This window comes from Oncorhynchus mykiss, chromosome 11 (assembly GCF_057628025.1).
Source record: "Oncorhynchus mykiss isolate SJ-2025 chromosome 11, ASM5762802v1, whole genome shotgun sequence".
Taxonomy (NCBI): Eukaryota; Metazoa; Chordata; class Actinopteri; order Salmoniformes; family Salmonidae; genus Oncorhynchus; species Oncorhynchus mykiss.
In genome coordinates, this window is record NC_143032.1 from 3,316,024 (window position 1) to 3,322,023 (window position 6,000).

The 6,000-nt window shown below is 43.3% G+C and overlaps 1 long non-coding RNA gene across 2 annotated transcripts in view; it reads right to left on the minus strand.

Moving 5' to 3' along the window:
- The window catches only part of LOC149979459 (uncharacterized), a 32,740-nt gene extending 28,350 nt beyond the window's left edge, over window positions 1-4,390 (minus strand). Inside the window, exons 1-2 of one of the 2 annotated variants that reach the window (XR_016484288.1) lie at window positions 3,617-4,387; window positions 3,200-3,261 (exon numbers count right to left, since the gene is read on the minus strand). This is a non-coding gene — a long non-coding RNA (uncharacterized LOC149979459). Of the gene's footprint in view, window positions 1-3,199; window positions 3,262-3,616 lie in introns of both variants that reach the window. The other variant, XR_016484289.1, reaches the window with a different exon arrangement.
- Window positions 4,391-6,000: the final 1,610 nt, after the last annotated feature.

Consider the following 6,000-nt stretch of genomic DNA (forward strand, 5'->3'; position numbering starts at 1 on the left):
ACATGTGAACTTTCATGTGCCTTAATATCAAAATTGAATGCCATCTGTAAATGTGAATAAAATTGTTAAATTACGAGCCTAGTTGGTTTAGCCACATAAAAAGTGAGCAACCTTCCTGCTAGCCATGATTGGCTGAGATAATGTGTGGGCTGGACATGCCCGAGAGATGAGTTTGGATTGGTCTGCCATATAGCACGCGTCTGTCAATTAGAGCTGGTCAGTATGTTTATCGTGTCAAACGCGGCTTTTAATTTTTTTTATCTTGTGGTAAAACTGCATAAACCTAATGTCAAGTTAAAGTGTACTGTTAGCTAGCTAGGACCGAGTTTTGAAATCAGTGGAATTCGAGTATGATAGCTCGGGAGAAGGAGAAAACACTGGTCTGGATTACATCATCAAACTAAGGGCAACCATGCATTGCATCAGACAGGAGATGCATCCAACCATGATGTATACTGGTAAGATAGTCTAGCTAGCTACATTTTCAGATATTACACATTTACATTTTGACAGAGTGGTTTCATTTCAAGTGTACAGTTAGCTAGCTAACGTTAGCTGGCAGGGTCACTAGCTAACGTTGTGTATGATCTTATTCTTCATATCTCAGACACATTTGCTAGTTATAGCCATAGACATGGAGCATCAGGTAGCCTAGCGGTTAGAGCGTTGGGCCAGTAACCCGAAAGGTTGGTGGATTGAATCACCAAGCTGACAAGGTAAAAATTATCAGGCAGTTAACCCACAGTTTCTAGGCCATCGTTGTAAATAGAATTTGATCTTAACTGACTTACCCTGTAGAAAAAGGTTAAATAAAGATAAATAAAAATAGAACCTGGTTGGTTAGCTACCTGCAGATTCATGCAAGGTAGTAACGTCATGAGTTGTGATTATGGTCCATTGTTTAGCTAGCTACATGTCTTAACAAAAGACTCCTAGTACAAAACAACATTGAAAGACGGTTTTCTCAAAAGGGAGATTACAAGTTGATCACCTGTCAAAGCAGATTTACTTTCCCATTGTTTCCTCCACTGTAGTGTATGATATACCATTTTGTAGCTCTGAGTCTTTACTTTTATCCAATGTAAAAAATATATATATATAAAAAAATGTTGCTAAATAAGAACGAATCCAGGTGGTGAGTCACATATAATATCAGCACTTAAGTATGTTGATAATATCGTATCTAGAGGTCCCTGACCATTCCCACCCCTAATAGTGTCCTGCTGGTTGATCAGCTCAGCCTCAGCTGAGGTCTAATCTCCTGTTCTGAATTCTGACACCAGGATGCTGCTCTACAAGACAAGACTCAACACAATCATCTTATTCTCATCATGCAATAAGCACCATAATCTCCTCTCATCTGCGTCCCAAATGGCACCCTACATAATGCATTACCTTCGACCAAGGCCTATAGTGCACTATGTAGGGAAAAGAGCGCTATTGGGACGCAGCATTGTCTCAGCTACGTCGTCTGCTCCTAAGTGAAACTTGGGGTACAGATGGGGATGTTGGATTAGAATTATTGTCTTTGAGGTGGAAAACAACAGAATGTTTTAGAACTTCAGATTCAAGGGGTTGAAATAGGTTCATAAACTTAGCAAAAATAAATAAAAAGAAACGTCATCTCACTGTCAACTGCGTTTATTTTCAGCAAATGTAACATGTGTAAATATTTGTATGAACATAACAAGATTCAACAACTGAGACATAAACTGAACAAGTTCCACAGACATGTGACTAACAGAAATGGAATAATGTGTCCCTGAACAAAAATCAAAGTAACAGTCAGTATCAGGTGTGGCCACCAGCTGCATTAAGTACTGCAGTGCATCTCCTCCTCATGGACTGCACCAGATTTGTCAGTTCCTGCTGTGAGATGTTACCCCACTCTTCCACCAAGGCACCTGCAAGTTCTCTGATATTTCTGGGGGGAATGGCCCTTTCCCTCACCCTCCGATCCAACAGGTCCCAGACGTGCTCAATGGGATTGAGATCCGGGTTCTTCGCTGGCCATGGCAGAACACTGACATTCCTGTCTGGCAGGAAATCACGCACAGAACGAGCAGTATGGCTGGTGGCATTGTCATGCTGGAGGGTCATGTCAGGATGATCCTGCAGGAAGGGTAACACAGGAGGGAGGAGGATGTCTTCCCTGTAACGCACAGCGTTGAGATTGCTTGCAATGACAACAAGCTGAGTACGATGATGCTGTGACACACCACCCCAGACCATGACGGACCCTCCACCTCCAAATCAATCCCGCTGTAGAGCACAGGCCTCAGTGTAACACTCATTCCTTCGACGATAAACACAAACCCGAACATCACCCTTGGCGAAACAAAACCGCGACTCGACAGTTAAGAGCACTTTTTGCCAGTTCTGTCTGGTCCAGCAACGGTGGTTTTGGCCCATAGGCGACATTATTGCTGGTGATGTCTGGTGAGGACCTGCCTTACAATAGGTCTACAAGCCTTCAGTCCAGCCTCTCTCAGCCTATTGCGGACAGTCTGAGCACTGATGGAGGGATTGTGCGTTCCTGGTGTAACTCAGGCAGTTGTTGTTGCCATCCTGTACCTGTCCCAAAGGTGTGATGTTCTTATGTACCGATTCTGTACAGGTGTTGTTACATGTGGTCTGCCACTGCGAGGATGATCAGCTGTCCATCCTGTCTCCCTGTAGCACTGTCTTAGGCGTCTCACAGTACGGACATTGCAATTTATTGCCCTGGCCACATCTGCAGTCTTTACGCCTCCTTGCAGCATGTCTAAGACACGTTCACGCAGATGAGCAGGGACCCTGGGCATCTTTCTTTTGGTGTCAGTAGAAAGGCCTTTTTAGTGTCCTAAGTTTTTATAACTGTGACCTTAATTGCCTACCTTCTGTAAGCTGTTAGTGTCTTAACCTTTCTGATCTCCCCATCCCGGATCCGGGATCGTGAATACAGACTCAAGCTCATTACCATAACGCAACGTTAACTATTCATGAAAATCGCAAATGAAATGAAATAAATATGCTAGCTCTCAAGCTTAGCCTTTTGTTAACAACACTGTCATCTCAGATTTTCAAAATATGCTTCTCAACCATTGCAAAACAAGCATTTGTGTAACAGTATTGATGGCTAACGTAGCATTTAGCATTAGCATTCAGCTGGCAACATTTACACAAAAAAACAGAAAAGCATTCAAATAAAATCATTTACCTTTGAAGAACTTCAGATGTTTTCAATGAGGAGACTCTCAGATAGCAAATGTTCAGTTTTTCCTGAAAGATTATTTGTTTAGGACAAATCGCTCTGTTTTCTGCGTCACGTTTAGCTATGAAAAAACCCCTGTATCCAGGATTGTGTAAATCTATCAGCAAGCTCATTAGCATAACACAACGTTAACTATTTGTGAAAATCGCAAATGAAATGAAATAAATATGCCATCTCTCAAGCTTAGCCTTTTGTAAACAACACTGTCATCTCAGATTTTCAAAATATGCTTCTCAACCATAGGAAAACAATCATTTGTGTAAAAGTAGCTAGCTAGCGTTAGCATTTAGCGTTAGCATTAGCGTTAGCATCCAGCACGCAACATTAACAAAAACATAAAAGCCTTCAAATAAAATCATTTACCTTTGAAGAACTTCTGATGTTTTCAATGAGGATACTCTCAGTTAGATAGCAGATGCTCAGTTTTTCCAAAAAGATTCCTTGTGTATTAGAAATAGCTCCGTTTTATACATCACATTTGGCTACCAAAAAAAATCCGAAAATTCAGTCCTCAAAACGCGAACTTTTTTCCAAATTAACTCCATAATATCGACTGAAAACATGGCAAACGTTGTTTAGAATCAATCATCAAGGTGTTTTTCACATATCTCTTCATTGATACATCGTTCTTGGACACATGCTTTCTCCCCTGAATCAAATGGTAAAGTAGAAGCAGCTGGCAATTGCGCACCGAATTCGACGCAGGACACCAGGCGGACACTTGGAAAATGTAGTCTCTTATGGTCAATCTTCCAATGATATGCCTACAAATACGTCACAATGCTGCTAAGACCTTGGGCGAACGACAGAAAGTGTAGGCTCATTCGTTGCGCAATCACAGCCATATAAGGAGAGAATGGAAAACAGAGCTTCAGAAATTCTGCTAATTCCTGGGTGATGCATCATCTTGGTTTCGCCTGTAGAATGAGTTCTGGGGCACTTACAGACAAAATCTTTGCAGATTCTGAAACTTCAGAGTGTTTTCTTTCCAAAACTGCATAGTCGAGCATCTTTTCGTGACAAAATATCGCGCTTAAAACGGGAACGTTTTTTATCCAAAAATGAAATAGCGCCCCTAGAGCTCTAACAGGTTAACGACCGTTCCACAGGTGCATGTTCATGAATCGTTTATGGTTCATTGAACAAGCATGGGAAACAGTGTTTAAATCCTTTACAATGAAGATCTGTGAAGTTATTTTGATTTTCACTAATTATCTGAGAGATCCTGAAAAAGGGACGTCTCTTTTTTGCTGCGTTTAAGTAATCATAAATTATACAATGGGTTTGTCAGTGTAATACAGATTATTGTGTAATGCTGTGGCACTCTGGCCTGGTAGAAAGGAGGGAGAAAGCAGAGGAGAAACTGTGGTACTCTGACCTGGTAGAAAGGAGGGAAGAAGCAGAGGAGAAACTGTGGTACTCTGGCCTCTCAGCATGTTCAGCCCACTCATTATCTCAGCCAATCACAGCTAGTGGGAAGGTTGCTAACTTTTTCTGTGGCTAAACCAACAAGGATCGTAATTTAACAATGTTATTCGTATTCACAGATGGCATACAAGTTTGTTATTAAGGAAACATGAATGAAGGAACATGAAAGTTCACATGTTCGCGGAGGCATTTCTGCTAAAAAAAAAAATTTGATTCTAAAAATATATTTTTTTAGTTCAAAAGGCTCTCCCGTGACTTTCGACATACGCCTAGTTTCCTGAATTGGGTCACATACAGTATATCCTCTTCCTAACCTATCCCTCCTCCTCACTATCCTCCTCCTAACCTATCCATCCTCCTCCTCCTCACTATCCTCTTCCTAACCTATCCCTCCTCCTCCCCCAATTCCCATTATTAAAGTGGCTGGAGTTGAGTCAGTGTGTTGGCAGCAGCCACTCAATGTTAGTGGTGGCTGTTTAACAGTCTGATGGCCTTGAGATAGAAGCTGTTTTTCAGTCTCTCGGTCCCAGCTTTGATGCACCTGTACTGACCTCGCCTTCTGGATGATAGCGGGGTGAACAGGCAGTGGCTCGGGTGGTTGTTGTCCTTGATGATCTTATGGCCTTCCTGTGACATCGGGTGGTGTAGGTGTCATGGAGGGCAGGTAGTTTGCCCCCGGTGATGCGTTGTGCAGACCTCACTACCCTCTGGAGAGCCTTACGGTTGTGGGCGGAGCAGTTGCCGTACCAGGCAGTGATACAGCCCAACAGGATGCTCTCGATTGTGCATCTGTAGAAGTTTGTGAGTGCTTTTGGTGACAAGCCAAATTTCTTCAGCCTCCTGAGGTTGAAGAGGGGCTGCTGCGCCTTCTTCACGATGCTGTCTGTGTGGGTGGACCAATTCAGTGTGTCTGTGATGTGTACGACGAGGAACTTAAAACGTACTACCCTCTCCACTACTGTTCCATCGATGTGGATAGGGGGGTGTTCCCTCTGCTGTTTCCTGAAGTCCACAATCATCTCCTTAGTTTTGTTGACGTTGAGTGTGAGGTTATTTTCCTGACACCACACTCCGAGGGCCCTCACCTCCTCCCTGTAGGCCGTCTCGTCGTTGTTGGTAATCAAGCCTACCACTGTTGTGTCGTCCGCAAACTTGATGATTGAGTTGGAGGCGTGGGTGGCCAGGTGCAGGAAAGGGCTCAGAACGCACCCTTGTGGGGCCCCTGTGTTGAGGATCAGCGGGGTGGAGATGTTGTTGCCTACACTCACCACCTGGGGGCGGCCCGTCAGGAAGTCCAGTACCCAATTGCACAGGGCGGG